This window comes from Macrotis lagotis, chromosome X (genome assembly GCF_037893015.1).
Source record: "Macrotis lagotis isolate mMagLag1 chromosome X, bilby.v1.9.chrom.fasta, whole genome shotgun sequence".
Taxonomy (NCBI): Eukaryota; Metazoa; Chordata; class Mammalia; order Peramelemorphia; family Peramelidae; genus Macrotis; species Macrotis lagotis.
Window position 1 is genome coordinate 84,410,671 of NC_133666.1, and position 19,467 is coordinate 84,430,137.

Consider the following 19,467-nt stretch of genomic DNA (forward strand, 5'->3'; position numbering starts at 1 on the left):
TCCATGATTCTGCAGAATGACATTGTTCAGGATTCTTAATCTCCAGGAGACACTATCTACACATCCTGTCTAAATGGGTGCTCAGGTGATGGTCAGAGTGATGAGTGATTGTCATTCCTGCTCTTGCAAAAGTGCATCCCCTCCTTTAGCTATTCTGAGTTAACGCATGTCAAGAAGTTTAAGTGTTCACACCAAGTATACAAGTCCAAGAAGCCCCCAAGATGGTCAAGTTACCCATTTCTGTCATTATGAAAACCTCAAATTAAATAGGAAATGGGTTATGTGAAAAATCACTTGATCAATAGTGGGATTGAACCTATGAGTGGTGACTATTTTTCACCCTTGCTAACAACAACAGAACAAGAGAAGACATAGAAGCAAAAAAGATGAGAGCACTTGATGAGAAATCCCATGCCTTGGGACATTCTTCTGACACACTAGACTGTCTCACAATTCTTTGTGTTTTTAACAGTCCACACAGGTTTGAACACTGTTTTTCTCATAATCTCATTATTCTAATTCTTAACTTATAGTTAATGGAACCGACACTCTGAGATGACAGGCTACTTAGCCACAGTGGCATGCCTGGTACCTTAGTCAGGATTTCTATGGAGATCATACCACACATGTCCAGAGTCACCTTGCTGGTTGGACCAGTGACCATGAGGAAAAGCGTGATAAGTATTTATCAACTGCCTCAATCACCAGGATGTGTTAAAGACTTTATACTTATTATATTATTGGGTCTCTATGATCAGCCAGTCTTAGTTATTTTCTTTCTTTTTCTTTTTTTATTTATTTAAAGCAATGGAGTTAAGTGACCCACCCAAGGACATACAGCTAGGCAATTATTAAGTGTTTGAAGTCACATTTGAACTCAGGTCCTCCTGACTCTAGGACTGGTATTCTAACTACTGTAAAACCTAGCTGCCCCCAGTCTTAGTCATTTTCTCCTATGTACCTTACCCCTATCCTATTCCAGAACTAAAATCAAATCAATCCTACATTTTTTGTCAGAAGTTTGTAGTAATCAATTCATTCATTTCTGTCTTCATGCCAAATTCCTGAAACTTTTCAATGCAAAATTACACTAATTAGGATGTCAGTTTCATGAAAGAAGAAAATTGATTCCTTCTATGTTTGTATCTCAAAAGGGTAAGAACAAGAGGTGAAAGTAGAAATAGAAAAAATTCACTAATAACCACCTGGAAGAGGTTTTAGGAGGAAAATATACAAGAACACTGTACCCAAAATTCAAATAGCCAATGTTATGGAAAAAATTAAAATAACAAGAAAAAAAAATTCAAATATGACTGAGCCACCATTAGAAAAACACAAGACCTAGTGATGCTGACAATAAAAAAAAAACAACTTGAAATATTGGAAAAGTCTATATTGAAGAGCAAAAGAATTGAGCTTATGGATGCAAATATGAAACCCAGGAAAATCATACCTAATTCTTAAAGAAACAATATGAATATTCAATGAATTGCTAGTCTTTTAGGATATTGTAGCATTGAATAGAAAATTTGACATAAAAGATTCATGGGAAACATAAGATAAACATCAAAGAGTAATAATAAGGTTCTCAATAAAGAGGAATTATTTGCAAAGAAATAAAGACCATATGTCTAAAATTGTCATTATCAATTGGGTGTTTGAAAGAATGAGTGGGCTAGATTTGAGTATGATGTTATTCTTTTTTTTGCTGTAGAGGATAGACTTTATTGGACTCATACCAGCAGTTGGTGCTTCTTCAGCACCTTTGTGTATTTGTGGATTTTGCCTTCCAGATTCTTCTTGGCTTGCTTGTGCAATTTTGTGAGCTTCTTTTTCTTTCTATACTGGAGCTTGGCTTTCTCTTTCCTATTCTCTTCCAATGTAGCAGTCACTACCTGGTACTTCTGGCCAACCTCATGGGCCAGGCGCCCCAGATAAGCAAATTTTCTGTTGGGCTTCCTCCTGACCACCTTGAGAGCAACTGGGACAACCATGTGTTTCAACTTGTTGTAGGATGGGGAGATTCCATCCAACACCTTTAGGAGTTCCAGGGCAGCCTGCCCTTGCTTGGTCTTGTGGGGGAGCATGCCTATTACAGTTCTTCAGAAGATTCAATTGGGGGCTCGGAAGTTGGAAGGGCCTCTTGAGGGGTTTTGGAGGAAGACCAGGTATTTCAACTTGTTCCATAGAAGTTGGCTGAGATGTTGATGCCTTTGCAGAGGACCACAATCACTTTCTGGCCCAGGAGCACTTGCTTGGCCACGATAGCCGCCAAGTGACCCAGGAGATGGACCCAACCTTTCATCACCAGGACCTGTCCGTCTGCCATGACTGAAGCCACCCAGGGAAAAAAGCAGTATGTTGTTATTCTAAAAGTAAAATGGTGTCAGAATGATAAAAAGAGCAATGATCTTATACAGATGATCCTTAAGAGGAAGAACTGATAGTTGTTCCTTTCCTTCGGTATTTAAGACCAAAATATGTTAGAGACAATTCACAATAAGTCTGACTGATTGATTAGAACAATATGAAGTCAAAGTGCTCTAGCAAAAGTTGGGCACAAATAGTTCACGTGAAGCCCTGGGTAAAATTCAATATTCTTGTGTATACCACATTTTCTTTAAGTTTTTTTTTTTATACTACCTTACTTATAGAACCCTCTGAAGAGTGGTCCTGTGTCAATATCTCACATGCTGCACAATCAATTTCAAAGTTCTTAAGAAGAGTCCTTGAAAGTGATCTTGTTTGCTTTTTTATGACCCCATTATTAGCATTTCATCTGTATGAGTTCTCAATGAAATAGTCTTTTTGGTAAAATATGTTTGACATTCACACAGGTTGGAAAGTTCAACAGTGTTGCCCTCTCTGAAAGTTTGGCTGTTTGGTTCAAGAAAAGACATCTGTTTCTAGTATCTTCTCCTGCCAAGTGCTTTTCTAAATCTTCCTAAGACAATTCAAATGGAAGTGATTTGGTTTCTTGATATTACGCTGGTAGAGCATCCATGTTTCAAAGGCATACAGCAATGAGGTCAACACAATGGCTCTGTACACCTTCAGTTTTCCAGTCAGTCTAATATCTCTTCCCAACTCTTATTTTTTTGGGAGCCACTGAAACACTGAACTTGCTCTATCAAAGTGTGAATCAACCTGATTATAAATGTCTACTTCCATGGTTATAATCACTGGTTCCAAATATGGATGGTATGTGCTGGCTGATGGAGCACCTGTGTTTCTGGGGTGTTCATTTTGGGGTCAAAATAAGTACAAGCAGTAGAGAATCAATCCATACTGTGGTACATGTCAGTTTTAGAGGCAATTCATCTTCAGAATCATTGAGTGTGCAATCACCTGAAAACAGAAAATCATGAACAAATATGCCCTCCTCTTTGGACTTGACTGGTAGCCTTTTTGAAGATAAAAATTTTAAGATTGGTGTCATAGCTGATCTAGATGCTGAGTTCATCCCCAATGAAGTCATTTGTTAAAATGGCTGACAATATCATACTCAAAAGCATGGGAGACAGTGAACAACATCGTTTCATTCCATTGGTCATTGGGGAATATCGAGAGCTCTGGTCCTGGATAGTGGTATTGATGTACCAATACTGATAGCCTTCTCCAGGCAACTGAATTTTGAGATTTTTTTTTCCATAAATGCTCATGACTGACAGCATCCAAGACCTCAGACAAGTTTACAAAGTTTGTATACAGACCTCTGTTCTGCTCCTGACTTTTCTTCTGCTGTTGTTTGACAGCAGACACCATATAGATTGATCCTTGGACCTTTTCTGAAGCCATACTGGCTCCATTATCTTATCCAGTTGATGATAAGACTACTAAGATTCTGCAAGAATCTTACCTGTGGGGCAGCTAGATGGCACAGTGGATAGGGCACAGACCATGGACTCAGGAGTACCTGAGTTCAAATCCAGCCTAAGACATTTAATACTTGCCTAACTGTGTGACCTTGGGCAAGTCACTTAACCCCATTGCCTTGCAAAAATCAAAAAATAAAAAATCTTACCTCCAATGAATAACAGAGAAATTTCCATGTGATTGTCATAGTAGATCCTATTGCCTTTACCTTTATAGACATGAATAGCGGAGGTATTCTTAAATTCCTTGGGAATCATCTCCTCATGATACATGATCAGGAAAATTTCAATCACTTTTTTATGAATATGGGGAAGGAGGGCTGGTCATTCGGAAAACCAACTCTCATTAGGTATGAGGTAAAATGGAGCAGTTACATACATACATATATATATATATATATATATATATATATATATATATATATACATATATATATATATATATATGGGACTTCCAATTCTGAAAGAAATGAGAAATAATGGAAATAGAGAAAGCACTGTTTTAGAGGGTAAGGGAATAGGATGACAGATGTATAGAGGAGTGTGTAGACTAACAGGAATATAAGGACTTACAAACATTTGAATGAGAAGGCTTCTTAGAGGGGAGTAGGTTCAGAAATAGAAAAATGAAGAAGTAATTAGGAGAAAAACAGAGGAGAGCTATTTTCTTTAAAGAAAATGTTTTAAACTGTTGCCATGAACATGCTGCCATAGATCTTTGGTTTAAAATAGCCAAATGACCATCCTTATTAATAATCTGATGCCATTAATAATAAAATAATTGTAAAGACTAACAGATTGCCTCCTCTGTGGAATGGGGGAGGGAAGCAAGAATAAGGGGGAAATTGTAAAACTCACAATAAATGAAATCTTTCTAAAAAATAAAACAATTAAATTATCCAGAAAAAAAGAAAATGTTTTAAAATGAGAGATACAAACATAAAATAAATATCAGGAGGAGAATTAATTATGTTAAAAAGGCAGGATTTACATTCATTATCCCAGATAAAGTTTAACTTAAAATAGATTGGTTCAAAAGAGAATAATAGCGAAACTATACTATATTTCTATTGTATTAATCCATATTCTTTTAAATTACCTGGAGAGTTTGTTGTAAAAAAAATGCTGTTATGGATGAAATCATGATCTGGAGCATTAAGAAAAATATGGAAAGACTTGGACACAGGAAATAAGATGCTATTCACCCTCAGGGAAAGAGAGGATTGGAGGAAAATAGGCATAGTATGGCCTACACTTACACTTGAATGTCTAAATGCATGTCTGTGTATGATGATAGATATCTAAGAAATGTATGTACATAGGTATATATGTTTACATTTGTATGTATGTATCTATATGTATATATGAATGAGTATATGAGTGTATGTGTATAAGTGTTTAAATGTGATATGCATGCAACATGTACATATGTGTATATATAAATGTATGTATCTATGTTTAATCCTACTTATTTATAAATCTTTGTTCCACCAAAGGAAAAAAGTAAACGAAGAAATGCACAATTGGGAAAGAATGAACATCTGTAAAGAAGAAAAGAACAGATGAACAAATTAGTTACAGTGTGCAGTATTTATTTAATTGATGAAATTGAAACTCTCTCATGTTCTACTCAACAAAAAGCAATGTTTATTTTTTCCCTTTTTATTTTGTATTTAAGTTTAAAATATAAAAAGAACTATTAAAAAAGAAACTAGAGTGGTTTCTCAGTTTCTTCTCTTGCCCATTTTAATGAGGAAACTGACACAAACTGTTAATTAACTTGTTCATGGTCATACAGTTAGAAAGTGTCTGAGGTCAAATTTGAACCCAGGTCTCCCTAACTCCAAACTCAATGCTCTATTCACTGAGTCATCTATTTTTACCACTTCCAAACTTAACCCTCCATTGATAAAAGACAATAGAAAAACAAAACGCAATTAAGAAATATGTAATATTAAGCACGATGAATTCTCCTGTTAATTATGTCCAAAATATATATGGCTCCTTCTGCACTTTTGGTCCCTTATTTCTCTGGTGTTTATATGCTTCTTCATCGATGATGGAATCCTTTGCAGTCTTTGTATTGTATTGAACTGAATTGAATTCATAACTCTTTAAAAGGAATTTTTGTTTACAATGCTGTTATTGCACAGATTATTTTTCTCTCTGAATCTATTTCTTCCAGCATTTTATTGTGGTACAATAATTACTCATATATCCTGTTTTGTGCAGCTATTCCCCAATTGATGGGCAATATTTTAACCAATAAGGTATTGGTTACTCCTTGGAGTAGAATCCTGATTCAGTGATCATACAGAGTTTGGTGTCTTTTGAGGATTAGTTCCAAATTGCCTTCAAAAAAGTCTCAATTAGGGGGCAGCTAGGTGATGCAGTGGATAGAGCACTGGCCCAGGAATCAGGAATCCCTGAGTTCAAATCCAGCCTCAGACACTTAATTACCTAGCTGTGTAACCTTGGGCAAGTCACTTAACCCCATTGCTTTAAATAAATAAAATTTTTAAAAATTTTAAAAAAGAAACTCTCGATCAATTTGCAACCCAATTAAGGCATTATTTGTATCCATATTTTTCTGAAGCTCCTTTCAACAACTGTTATGCTTCTTTGGTCAATTTGATAGATATGAGGAGAAACTTAGTGTTTTCATTCAGATTTGTCAAATTACCAGTTATTTGGACAATTTGAAAAAGTACTATTGGTTGGAGAAATTTTTCCTTTAGGAATTGTCTGTTTCTATTCACTAAATTCTATGAACTTATTAGCTACATTGTATTCTTTTATAAATTTTTATCCACTTTAAACCTAAGTATAACAGTATGAAAGAATAAAAAGGGAAAAAATCATCACCTTGTACACAGCAGAACATGAGAATTCAATATAAACAAATAAATTTCCATTTCAAGAATATCTATGAAAAAGTATTAGTTTGTTTTCAATGGATATACCCTGCTTTGCTTCCTTCTAGGTTTTCTTTGTTTTCTAGGGTCCATTTTAAGCTATTTTTCTTCTCCTTCCCTGCTTCCACAATCTATACAAGACTGCGATGAACTGAATATATAGAGATTCATTGATAGATAGCTAAACAGATACATAAACACATATGTTTTTATACACACAAGGTAATATTTAAGATACTGCTACCTTTATTCCCATTTTCTCTGGAAGTCAATAACATCTTCTTTCATGGGTCCAAGTCTTTTCATGTTTTTCTAAATCAACCAGTTCATCATTTCCTACACCAGCAGTAGTCTAACAAAATCACATGCTATCTGAGAGATTGACTATGAAAGTTTCATATCAATTTTCTGCATTCCTTTTATTCCTGCCTGTTTTGGTTTTATTTATACAAGAACATTTTGGTTTAAAAGAAAATTATCCATCTTATACTCCAATAATTCTATCACCTTATAATATAATTTTAGGGCTTATTGTAGGAAGATACTTGTTTTTTGAAATATGAAGAAGACCACACCAACCAAGCAAAGGATCGAGGCATGAGTTGCACAATTTTATCTATTCCAGAGAGGTTAATGCTTTAAAAAGGTTTCCTTCTCACTTACCTTTACCAGAATCATTCCATCTCAGGGACAGATTTTTAGGAAACAGAACTATTGGATATGGTCTGGCTACTGTCAGAGTCTCTGGTTTTGGTACCTCTCCTATCAGTGAGACACACATGGTACTTCTCAATTGTGGGAAAGCCCAAGTTTGTGCTACCCCAACCCATAGTTCACTTGACTGATCATACCTGGGGTCTTTCCTCAAAGACCAATGATCTTTGACTGATGCTAATTAGATAGATAACTATTTATGAGCACCTTAGAATCTTGATGTCTGAATCATCAGCCTCTATATTTTTTTTTCCCCTGGAGTCTTTGAAATTCCTGACATTTTGCTCATCATAATTGACTTTATTATTTTTTCTAAGTCAGTCACAAATATTTTCATAATTTAATTGGATTGTTGCTGAATAAATAAATGAGTTGAAATTGAAATTCTTTTATTATATTGGTTTTATCTACCCATGAACAATAAATATTATCCCATTTTAAAATCAAACTATTTACCTAAACAGTATTTTATTTTTATGTTAATGTAGTTTCTTGATTCTGTTTTGGCAGTTATTTTATACTGTCCAATTATTTTAAATGTTCTAAAACAATGTTGTGCAATACTAATGGCACATAGTGTGGTTTCTGAGTTTTTGTCTTTTGATTAAATCTATTTTAATTTTAAGTTTGAGATTAAGATTAGTATTTTTGACTTTTTTTTTCTTTTGGTGAAGCAATCAGTGTTGCATTTGAACTCAAGCCTCCTGATTCCAGGTCCTGTGCTTCCATCCATTGTGTCTGTTTTTTACATCATAAATTTTACTTCAGTCCTTTATTTTATACTTAAATCTTTCCTTTAATTGTGTTTCCTGATAGCAGTATATTGCTGAATGCAAATTTTTAGTTTGTTATCCATAACATTTTTATGGGCAATTTCATCCTACTCACATTCTAAACTTTATTCAATGGCTGTGTATTGACTACTTTTTATTTTTATTTCCTAAGCTTCTCATCCTATTTTCCCCATTCCTCTTCATATCTCTATTTACCTTGACCCTCCATCTTGTCCTCCTAATTCTTGTCCTACCCAGAACTTTATAAATTCCTGCCTTAACCTGTCCCTGCCATCCTCTTGTCCTCTTATTTATTTCTGAATTTAGAAGACTTTGATACAATTTGAGACATATATGTTTAGCCCCTTTTAATCCATTCGCAGAGTAAGGTTCTAGCCTTCTTGGCTGCCAACTTGCAATTTTCTTTCAAGTTTCATTCATGAGATCATTACTCATTTTATCACTTCCTAAACGATTTTATTCTTTTTTTTTACATTGTATCTAGCCTATTTTCTTTTTATTAATATTTTTTGTTTTCCAATTATATACAATAGTAGTTTTTTGTGATGTTTTGACTTTTCAATTTTCCCTCCCCCTTCCTTCTCTCCCTCATCCCCCCATGGAAGGCAGTTTGATAATTTTTACACTGCTTCCATGCAAGACATTGATTGAAATTGAATGTGTTGAGATATAAATCATATCCTTGAGGAGAAAAATTATTTAGTATATAAGACACTTATTAAAAAATATTTAAAGTTAATAGACTTTGGTCTTTGTTTAAACTCCACAGTACCATCTGGGTACAGATGGTATTATCTATCATAGGTGCTCTAAAATTGTCCCTTATTATTGCATTGATGGAATGAGCAAATTCATTAAGGTTGATCATCATCCCCATGTTGCTGTTAGGGTGTACAGTTTTCTTCTGGTTCTGTTCATCTCTCTCAATATCAGTTCATGCAAATCTTTTCAGGCTTCTCTGAATTCCCATTCCTTCCTGGTTTCTAATAGAACAGCAGTGTTCCATAATGTACATATACCACAATTTTTTCAGCCATTCTCCAATTACTGGACATTCACTAGATTTTCAATTCTTTGCCACCACAAGTAGGGCTGCTATGAATATTTTTATACAAATGATGTTTTTACCCTTTTTCATAATCTCTTCAGGGTATAGGTCCTGTAGTGGTATTGCTGTATCCAAAGGGTGTGGACATTTTATTGCCTTTGCGCTTAACTTCAAATTGCTCTCCAGAAAAGTTGGATGAGTTCACAACTCCATCAACAATACATTATTGTCCCACATTTCCCTCATCCCTTCCAACATTCAACTTTGTCCTTTCTGGTCATATTGGTCTATCTGAAAAGTGTGAGAGCTGCTTTAATTTGCATTTGTCTAATCAATAATGATTTAGAGCAATTTTTCATATGACTATGGATTGCTTTGATTTCCCAATCAGTAATTTGCCTTTGCATATCCTTTCACCATTTGTCAAATGGAGAAGGGCTTGTATTGAAAATTTGACTAAGTTCACTGTATATTTTAGAAATCAGTCTTTTGTCAGAAATACTAGTTGTAAAAAATATTTCCCTATATACTACATTTCTTTGGATTTTGGTTACAGTGGTTTTGTTTGTGCAAAAGCTTCTTAAGTTAATGTAATCAAAATTATCTAGTTTGTTTTTAGTGAGGTTTTCTACCTCTTCCTTGATCATAAACTGCTTCCCTTTCCATAGATCTGACAGGTAAACTATTCCTTGATTTCCTAGTTTAATTATAATATTGTTATTTATGTCTAACTGTACCTATTTTGATTTTACCTTGCGATAGGCCATGAGATGTTGACCCAATCCAAGTTAGTGTCATACTAACTTCCAATTTACCCAACAGTTTTTATTAAAGTTAGAGTCCTTATCCCTGCAACAGATTACTATAATCTTTTCCTGCTGTCTCTTTTGCACCTAACCTATTACACTGATCGTCCACTCTATTTATTAGCCAAAACAAGACAGTTTTGATGACTGGTGCTTTATATAATTTTAGATCTGGTAAGACTAAACCACCTTCTTTTAAACTTTTTTTTCTATTAAATTCCTGGATATTCTTGACTTTTTGTTTCTCCATATGCATTACGTTATATTTTTTTCTATCTTATTAGAGTAATTTTTGGAAGTTTGATTGGTAAGGCACTAAATAATTAGTTTAATTTAAGTAGAATTGTCATTTTTATTATATTAGTTAGGCCTATCCATGAGCAGTTGATATTTCTCCAGTTTTTTAAATCTGATTTTTATTGGTGAGAGAAGTGTTTTGTAGATGCTTTCATAGAGTTTCTGAGTCTGCCTTGGCAGGTAGGCTCCCAATACTTTATATTTATGGAGTTACTTTAAATGGGATTTCTCTTTCTAGCTGTTGGCTGCTGTATCTTGCTAGTAAAATAGTAAATGTTGAGGATTTATATGGGTTTATTTCATATCCTGTGACTTTGCTAAAGTTGTTAATTGTTTCTAGCGTTTTTTAGATGATTTTTTTAGGATTCCATAGGTATATCATCATGTCATATGCAAAGAGTGAAAGTTTTGTTTCTTCCATTCCAATTCTAATTCCTTCAATTTCTTTTTTTTCTCTTATTGCTGAAGCTAATATTTCTAATACAATATTGAATAGTAGTGGTGATAACAGGCATCCTTGTTTCACCCCTGATCTTATTGGGAGTTTCTCTAGCTTATCCCCATTGTGTATAATGATTGTTGTTGGTTTCAGATAGATACTGTTTACCAATGTAAGGAACTATCCATTTATTCCTCTCTAGTGCTTTTAGTAGGAATGGGTGCTATATTTTTCCAAAGGTTTTTCCTGCATCTATTGAGATAATAATATGATTTCTATTAGGTTTGTTATTGATATAATCAATTATCCTAACAGTTTTCCTAAGATACAACCAACCCTGCATTCCTGGGATAAATCCTGCTTTGTCATAGTGTATTATCCTAGTGATAACTTGTAATCGCTTTGATAAGATTTTATTTAAGATTTTTTTTCATCCATATTCATTAGGAAATTGGTCTATAGTTTTCTTTTTCTGTTTTAACTCTTCCTGGATTAGGTATCAGCACCATAATGGTGTCATAGGAGTTAGGCAGAGTTCGGTCTACATCTATTTTGCCAAAGAGTTTACATAGAATTAGAACCAATTGTACCTTAAATGCCTGATAAAATTCACTTGTGAATCCATCTGGCCCTAGAGATTTTTTTCATACGGAGTTCAGTGATAATTTGGTGAATTTCTTTTTCTGAGATAGGGTTATTTAGATATTTAATTTCCTCTTCATTAACCTGGAATACTTATATTTTCGAATTCATTCAATATTCATCCATTTCACTTAGATAATCAAATTTATTGGCATACAGTTGGATAAAATAATTCAGAATTGTTATTTTAATTTCCTCCTCATTGAAGGTGAGTTCAAATTTTCCATTTGTGATACTAGTAATTTGGTTTTCTTCTTTCTTTTTTCAGCAAATTAACAAAAGGTTTATCAATTTCATTGTTTTTTTTCATAAAACCAACTCTTGGTTTCATTTATTAGTTCAATAATTTTCTTGCATTTGATTTTATTATTTTCTCTAATTTTTAGAATTTCCAATTTGGTATTTAATTGGGATTTTTTTGATTTGTTCTTTCTCTACTTTTTAGTTGCATGCTTAGTTCTTTGCTTCTTTCTATATTTTATTCATGTTAGCAGTTAAAGATATAATATATCCCCAAATAACTTCTTAGTTTGCATCCCATAAGTTTTGGTATGTTGTCTCATTATTGTCATTATCTAAGATGAAATCATTAATTCTATTTATAATTTGTTGTTTGATACACTCATCCTTTTAAATGAGGTTAATTAGTTTCCAATTAGTTTTAGATCTGTCTCTCCATGGCCCATTATTGCACATGATTTTTATTGCATTATGATCTGAGACGTAAATATTCACTATTTCTTCCTTTTTGCATTTGACTATAGGTTATTATGCCCTAGTAACTGGTCAATTTTTTGGTAAGTCCCATGTACTACAGAAAAAAAAGTAAGTTCCTTTCTATCCCCATTCAATTTTCTCCAAAGTTCTATCATATCTTATTTTTCTAATATTCTATTTAGCTCCTTAATTTCCTTCTTGTTTATTTTATGATTTAGATTTATCTAAATATGAGATAGGGTGGTTGAGATCTCCCAGCAGTAGAGTTTTGCTTTCTATGTCTTCTTGTAACTCATTGGATGCTATACCACTTGATGCATAGATATTTAGTATTGAAATTGCTTCATTGTCTATGGTAGCTTTTAAGAGGATACAGTTTCTTTCCTTATCTCTTTTAGTGATTAGAAGCTGCTTTGTCTGAGATAAGTATTGCTACCCCTGGTTTTTTCACTTCAGCTGAAGTAAAATGTATTCTGCTCCTGTGTTTTACCTTTACTCTATATGTATCTCTCTGTTTCAAATGAGTTTCTTGCAAGCAGTATAATGTAGGATTCTGGTTTTTAAACCACTCTACTATTTGCTTACATTTTATGGGAAAGTTCATGCCATTCATATTCAAAGTTATACTTACTAACTCTTTATTGCCCTCCATGCTACCTTCCCTCTGTTTGAGTTTTTCCCCCTTTTCCATTTTATCCACATTCTTGTATTGTATTTCTGAATATCACCAAATTCAGTGTGTTTGTCCCCATGTATCCAACCCCCTCCCCTTTCTTTCCCCTTTCCATTTGCCCCTTTCTTCTATTAGTTCCTCTTTTCCTACCCCTCCCCCTTCCTCATTTCCCCTTTTAATATTTGAAAGGTAAGATAAGTTTTTAACTTAACTGAGTGTGTGCATGTTAATCTTTCTTTGGGCCATATCTGATGAGAGATGATTCAGACAATTCTCATCTCCTCCCTTCTCTCCCTCTGCTGCAATAGGTACTTTGTACTTCATGTCATGTGATTTATACCATTCAATTCCCTCTATCCTCCCATCTCTTTATTGTCCCCCCTTTTTTACATTTATTTTTTTGTTTATTTATTTATTTGCTTGTTCATTTATTTATTCATTCATTCATGTTTGTTTGTTTGTTTATTTATTTATTTATGGCAATGTGGTTAAGTGACTTGCCCAAGATCACACAGCCAGGCAATTATTATTAAGTGTCTGAAGTTGGATTTGAACTCTGGTACACCTGACTCCAGGACAAGTACTCTATACACTGCTCCTCTTAGCTGCCCTGTCCCCCCTTTAAGGTGATATTGTTTTTAAATCATTCTATCTAAGTCATGACAAGTTATGAGTGTCCATTACTTATGGCTAAGAACCCTTGACTCTTACATTTAGGTCTAAGAGACCCAGATCTCTATCATGCTGCTACAGAATGACAATGTTCAGGCTGCTATATCTGCAGTGGACATTATATACACATCCTGCCCAAAGGGGTATTCACCTGGGCATGGTGATAAATGTCTCTCATCTCAGTCCCTGGGCAAGCAGATTGCTTCCTGTACAAGTTCTATGCAGGTGAAGGTGATTAGGGCTTCACACCAAGTATTCCAATGTGGTATCAGTCTCAACATTAGCAAAACAGCAGAGAATTGATCCATAATTTGGTGCATCTCAGCTTCAGAGGCTGCTCATCTTCAGGGTGACTGAGTGCATAGTCATTTACTAAGAGAATATCATAAACCAACACTTCTTCCTCTTTAGTCTGGGCTTGTAGACTTTTCAAGTTTAAAAATTTCACATTGGTGCAGTAGCTTACCTTGATGCTGAGTTCATGCTCAAGGAAGAAGACATTTGGTAACATGACTGAAAACATCACGCTAAAAAGCCTGGAAGCAAGCACACAGCCTTCTTTCATTCCGTTGGCGATTGGGGAATCTCAAGAGCATCATCCAGTATCCAGAGGCTGGGTAAGCATGCCATTGGGAAATTCACCTATAATACTGATGTTCTTCTCCAGTCTTACAAATTTTGACATAATTTTTCACAAGCCCTCACAACTGATGGCATCAAAGACCTTGGTCAGATCTACAAATATATACAGAGCTCTGTTCTGCTGGAATTTTTCCTGGAGCTGTCAGGCAGAAAACCCTTTATTGACTGCCCCTCAGTCCTTTCTGGTGTCACAATGGCTCTAAGGCAGATGACTATCTACCACGTGAAGATCAGTCTATTGAGGACAACTCTCACAAGACTCTTGCCAGCAATGACTAAAAGTGAATCTCTACTATGACTGTCAGAAGAAAATTTATTCCCTTTGTCTTTACAAAGATGGACGTGAAGGCATCCTTGAATTTCTGTGGGATAGCCTCCTCATGCCATATGACCTGGAAATTTCAATTATCTTCTTTATGAGTATGGAAAAGGAGGTTTGGTAGTTCTCTAAATCTATTCTCATCTGGAATGTGTTAAAGAGGGAACAATACATATATCTCTAAAAGGGTATTAAGTTTTCTCAACTTTGAAAGAATTAAGAGATCAAGCAAATAGGAGGGTACTGAGTTAGAGGATAATGGGAAACATAAATGGCTACATAATTTAACAGGATTGTGGGAGTATTGAAGCATAATTAAGGAAAAAATTTTGGAGGTGGGAAGGTTAAGGAATAAGTGCAAGGTAACAGGTAGCAGGTAGAAGCAAAGGAAAAGAGTGAGGAGTGTTTATTGCTTTCAGAAAATGTTATAAAGAATGAAAGATACAGACAAACATAAAATAAAGATCAGGATGAGAATTTATTATGTTTCAAAAGCCAGGATTAGTAGTTATGATCTTACATAAAGCTAATGCTAAAATAGATTTTACCAAAAAAGAAAAATAGGAAAACTACAATTTATATCAACAATATTATTTCATGTTATTTAAAAATAACTGATAATATAATGTAGAAATATTTCTTTGGTGAAAGAGTTGATGAACTCATGGATTTAGAATAATATGGAAAGGGGCGGCTAGGTGGCATAGTGGATAAAGCACTGGCCCTGGGTTCAAATCCAGTCTCAGACACTTAATAATTACCTAGCCATATGGCCTTGGGCAAGCCACTTAACCCCATTTGCCTTGCAAAAACCTAAAAAAAAGAATAATATGGAAAGATAATCCGTGGAAAAATTGAGCATTGGAAATTTAGTTAGCTCCAAGGTCAAAGATTGGTTGTGATCTATATACCATTACTGTACCTAAATATAAACTTCAACTGGATCAATACAATGAATATTCTTTAATGATAAAAGGAAATAAAAAGAACAATATATTTGACATCACTATGGAAATGAAAATTTTCATCAATAACCTAAACAGATGAAATTATTTTAGAGAAATGTGATTAGGTTGTTCAGAATGGAAAGGAAAAAGCATTTATTGAGCTCCTAGTATTGGAAAGTATTATGCAGGGGACTTTGCAAGTTTGAACTCATTTGATCCTCATAACAAACCTCTGAGACTGTTTTACAGTTAAGGAAACTGAGATAGATAGGTTAAGTAACTTGCCCAGAGTCACAAAGTTAGTAAGTGTTTGAAGCTGGATTTGAACTCAGGTCTTCCTAATTCCAGGTCTAGTTCCAGTGTATCACCTATCCTCCTTAATTGTCTTGATTATTGCCAAGATTAAAGGAAACAAACCTGGACTGGAGAAAAAAGCAATTTGTGTAATAGAAAAGAAAATGATTGAGGAAAGATGCTCTCATTATAGACAATGAGTTTCATAGTCATGTTATATAAGAAATTGAAGGAAAGTGGCTTGAGGTGACTGAGGATTTGCCCTGTTTTGTTTTCCCCTTTTTGTTTCGATACTATTAATCCATTAGATATATTTGAAATCCCTACCAACTTTAATGCCATGAAATTTCATTGTTGGTCATCCTTGTTTTTCAAAGACAATCAATGCCATTATGGGAGGGACATCTTGACTTTCACTGTAAAGTTGATTTCTGTGAGGCATGGCTGTACCTAAGATGCATTCTCATCTCCAGAGTCATGGGAATCCATAGTCAGTAGAGACAATGGCCCACCTGGGATTCATGGATAAGATAGCCTTTTCTAAATAATGGTCTTTCCGAGACCTCAGTTTAACTGGGCAATGCCCATAAAATGACTAGGGGTCAAGTTAGAATTGGAACAAAAGATGACTGTGTGAAAACTATGTACATAAGGAATGATTATAGAAAAACATGACCTTAATAAATACCTAGAAGAATTGAGTGATACCTTAGCATTTGTAAGTGGAGAGGAAACACTTTTTTTTAATTGACATTTCATTTTAACTTTCCAAATGAATGCTTTTTTTCAAGGCTCATCTGTTTGCAAATTTATAAGTCAAAACTTTTTTCTACCACCTACCCTGAATTCTCCCATTTCCTTGGCAGTGAACAGTCTGGTAAAAGTTGTAATTTTTAATTTTTGTTTAACATATTTATATATTAGTCATTTTGTGTAAGTGGACTTAGGGCAAAGGGAAAAGAAAAACCATGGGATAGGAAGGAAAGATATAAAAGAAGTTTTTTTTTATAAAAAGTATCAATTGTGTGCATTTAGAATATTTGATTTTTTGTTTTTGTTTTTTTTTCCCTTCTGCTGTTGGATGGTATTGTGCATATCAAGTTTCCAAGTGTTGTCCTTGATCTCAGAACTGCTGAGAGAAGTTGCATACATCACAGTTGAACAACTGTTATTAATATGTACAATGGTCTCTTTTTTCTGCTTCATTCATTCAGCATCAGTTCATGAGTTTCCTTCCATGCTACTCTAAAGTCAGCCCCCTCATGGTTTCTTATAAAACAACAGTATTCTATAACATACATATATCATAACTTTTTTCTGGCATTCTCCAATTGATGGGCATCCCATCAATTTCAAATTCTTTGTCACTACAAAAAGAGTTGTTACAATTTTTTTTGAATTTGTAAACTTTTCATATTTTTATGATTTCTTTTGGTTATAGGGCTAGCATTGCTTGGTCAAAGGGTATGATCACCTTTAATTACTCTTTGTGCATAGTTGCAGATTGCTCTCATTTCACAACTCCACCAACAGTATATTAATGGGGGACACTTCTTCTAGGAGATAAGTGGGAAGATTTCATGGACAAGATAGCCTTGTAGTGCCAATAAGGAATCAGGGCTTGCCCCTGGTTCTCTCACTAACTGCCAGTCCTTAGATAAATCCTTTCACATATAAAAAGCAAATGAGGGGCAGCTAGGTGGTGTAGTGGATAAAGTACCAGCCCTGCAGTCAGGAGTACCTGGGTTCAAATCCGGTCTCAGACACTTAATAATTACCTAGCTGTGTGGCCTTGGGCAAGCCACTTAACCCCATTTACCTTGCAAACACCTAAAAAAAAGAATTGGGGAATCTCACCAATGGAGAGTTGATTCTGCCTGGGACTTTTCTTTCTCTCTTTCTTTCTTTCTCTCTCTCTTTTTTCCCTCTCTTTTCTTCTTTCTTCCTTTCTTTCCCAAACCGGGACTTAACAGAAAGGCTGGACAAGATTTGGGATCCCCCCAGCCACGGACTGTTCAGAGTTGGTGCTCCCCCGAATTGGTGATGTTAGCTTTATCTTTTTCTTCTACTTTGATTATAGTATTACTAACCCATTGTCTTTAATGTATTAGTTGCTGTAGTGGATGTTATTGTAATCAATCTACTCTTTGTGTTGTGTAATTAAAATACTTTCATTTAAAAAAAAGCAAATGATTAGACTTTATTGTTTCCCTTGTAATTGGTCTTTAATGTTTACCTGATAATTCTCCTGTATCTTTTACGTCTGAGTTTCTCCCATCATGGATAAAAGTTGCTCAATAGTATTGGGGCAGGGGTTTGTTGTGTACCAGCTAGGAGAGCTGATTGCTAAATTTTCAGTGTGAGCATTTGCAGGTTGCAATCAGTAACTGCAAAAGAGAATCTAGCTTCTTGTTTTTGTTGATTTCTTAAGGGCTAGAAAGTTTTAATAATGCAGATCTAAGACTGCATGAATACATTTTCCCCTGGAGTGTTAGTTGTTGAATCTTTGCCTGCACATTCCTGTTTTGTTCTATGAATATTGTTTGACCTCATTGGGACTGCAGTGGAATGCTCGGGGAATAAAAATTATTATCATAGTTGAATAATGATAATGATGATGATAACATTAATTTCATCAGGTGGTTCTGTAATGCTTTAGGTTATGGGACTTACTTGACATTCTTTATGTCCCCTGAGCATCACAACCTCCCTGCTCTTGGGGCACTACACAGAAATCCTCCTTTGAGTTTAGCATCAATACATTTATAAATAAACATTATGAGATCCAAACTTGCATTGTAACACTTACTCTACTACTTTCTAATTTATAGTAACTTGGCTAAGTATCTCACTCCTATAAGGTTCAAGCGATAAAGTTGTAAAATAAATGCTATAGGTTGAAAATAAAGAATCTCATGAACGGATTAAAGAAACGATCAAAGAAATAACAGTTAAGTATTATATAGACCCATGTTGAAGAAAATTCAATGGAAAATGGACTCAGTGTGAAATTAAAGGTCTGAATCATTAAAATAGGTTGAGATCTATATATCATATTGTATCTCACAATAAATTCCATCTAGATATATAATATCCATATTTTTCAAAAAGAAAAAGAAATTAAATAAAAAAGGACAATTCATCTTAGATATTGAAAGGAAGATCTTTTTTTATCAATTAAATGAATAGAAGAAATCATTATTGACAAATTTGATCATGTTGACTGTGGAATCAAATAAAATAAGCATTTATTAAGCACTTAATATTGGCAAGCACTGTGCTGAGCACTTTGCTAATCATGTTTCATTTGATCCTCATAATAACCCTGTGATGCAATTGTACAGTGATGAAAACTGAGACTGAGAGATTAAATTACTTGCCCAGGGTCACACAGCTAATAAGTGTTTGAGGCTGAATTTGAACTCAGGTTTCCTAACTTCAGACACTATTTCATGGTCCCACCTACTTGCTATAATTGATTTGATTATGAGAGGATAAAAAAAAAGAATGGAAAAAAGTGCTCTTTGAAAAAATTTTAAAAAATTCAGGTAAGGTGCTTGCAGTATATAATAGTTTTTCCAAAGTCATCAGCCATATTGATAGATGACCGGTTAAGGTGACTGAGGATTGACCATTTTTTTATTTCCCTTGGTGCAGCATGAATTCACTGATT

General features: G+C 34.4%; 1 pseudogene; it reads right to left on the reverse strand.

Moving 5' to 3' along the window:
* Positions 1–1,733: 1,733 nt before the first annotated feature.
* On the reverse strand, positions 1,734–2,329 carry LOC141497503 (large ribosomal subunit protein uL13 pseudogene; annotated as a pseudogene).
* Between the last annotated feature and the right edge of the window lie 17,138 nt (positions 2,330–19,467).